We start from the raw sequence: 1,523 nt of genomic DNA on the forward strand, positions 1-1,523 counted from the left end.
GGGAGAGACAGAAATCCACAGGGAAAGGAACATGAGTCAGGAGGAAGTGATCGGTCTCTCTGCCTGCGCTCCAGCCCTGCCCTGTCTCACACCTGTGCCCAGACCAGCAGCCCCTGAACTTGGGGGATGGGGTGGAGCACGGCAGATGCAGGTAGGCAGAGCTCTTCCAGGGGGTACATCAACTCATCTAGCTAGTGCCGAGTGGGGCGGAAGGGACGCTCCCCAGAGCCAGCGCTGTACAGGGAGGCGTCAGTAGGATCGTCATGTTCCCAAGGGCAGAGTCAGCCGGCGGCGGCCACGGGGCGTTGCGAGGCCGGAGGCGCGCCCCAGGCGTACAGAGCCGCTGCCTTGGGGGCAGCCTAGCGCCCACCCCACCGGCGGGTCCCGGCCACACAGACCCACAGCGCCGCCGCGCGGGGACCGGCAGCAGCAGCCGCGTCCCCCGCGGCTGTGACGGGACAGTCGCGCCCGGCGCAGAGGCAGGCGGCCGGGCCACCATGAGCTGCTGGGGCTGCTGCGGGAGGCCCGGCGGCGGCGGAGCCGCGTCCCACGCCTGGGGCTACGGCCCCGAGGACGGCCCGGAGCGCTGGCATGAGCGCTTCCCCCTGGCCCGGGGGCGGCGGCAGTCCCCCGTGGACATCCGGGCCCAGGACACCCGCTACGACGCCGCCCTGCGGCCGCTCCACTTCAGCTACGGGGCGGCCGCGGCGCGGCGCGTCGCCAACAGCGGGCACACGCTGCAGGTGCAGTTCGGCGGGGGCGCGGCGCTGGCCGGGGGGCCCCTGGACGGCCCCTACCGCCTGGCCCAGCTCCACCTACACTGGGGCTCGGGGCCGGAGCAGGGCTCGGAGCACACGCTGGAGGGGCGCCGCTTCCCGGCCGAGCTGCACCTGGTGCACTGGCGGGCCCGCGACGGGCGGCTGAGCCGGGCGATGAGCCGCCCCGACGGGCTGGCCGTGGTGGCCGTGCTGCTGCGCCTGGGGCGGCCCTGCCCGGGCCTGGAGCCGCTGCTGGGCGCGCTGGGCTCCGTGCGCACCCGGGGCACCGAGGCGCCCGCCCCCGCCTTGCAGCCGCGGGAGCTGCTGCCCGCCGGCGGCGACTTCTGGACGTACCCGGGCTCGCTGACCACCCCGCCGCTGCTGGAGAGCGTCACCTGGCTGGTGCTGCGGGAGCCCGTGGAGGTCGGCGCCGAGCAGCTGGGCGCCCTGCGCGGGCTCCTGAGCAGCGCGGCCGGCGAGCCGCCCCGCCCGCTGCAGGACAACTGGCGGCCGTGCCAGGCGCTGCACGGCCGGGAGCTGCGGGCCAACTTCCGCTGAGCGCCCGGCCCGGCCCGGCCCGGCCCGGCCGCTGCTCAATAAACGCCCTGCCACGCCAGGCTGCCTCCTTCCCCCGCGCGGCGCTGCCCCGGCCCAAGCGGCCGGGCCGGGCCGCGGGCTCTGCCCTCAGCGAGAGGGGAGCAGCAGAGCCAGGGGTCCGGCCGCGGGCCAGGGCAGCAGGAGTCAAAGGGCTGGTAACAGGGATCC

At 75.9% G+C, this 1,523-nt stretch overlaps 1 pseudogene across 1 annotated transcript; it reads left to right on the forward strand.

The window, feature by feature from the left end:
* The first annotated feature begins 263 nt into the window (after positions 1-263).
* On the forward strand, positions 264-1,316 carry LOC311532588 (carbonic anhydrase 2 pseudogene; annotated as a pseudogene). Its single transcript has one exon. The product of its transcript is annotated as a carbonic anhydrase 2 pseudogene (transcript).
* The last annotated feature ends 207 nt before the right edge of the window (positions 1,317-1,523 follow it).

The sequence above is a fragment of the Lepidochelys olivacea genome (genome assembly GCF_965140295.1).
Source record: "Lepidochelys olivacea isolate rLepOli2 genome assembly, chromosome: 17".
Classification (NCBI taxonomy): domain Eukaryota; kingdom Metazoa; phylum Chordata; order Testudines; family Cheloniidae; genus Lepidochelys; species Lepidochelys olivacea.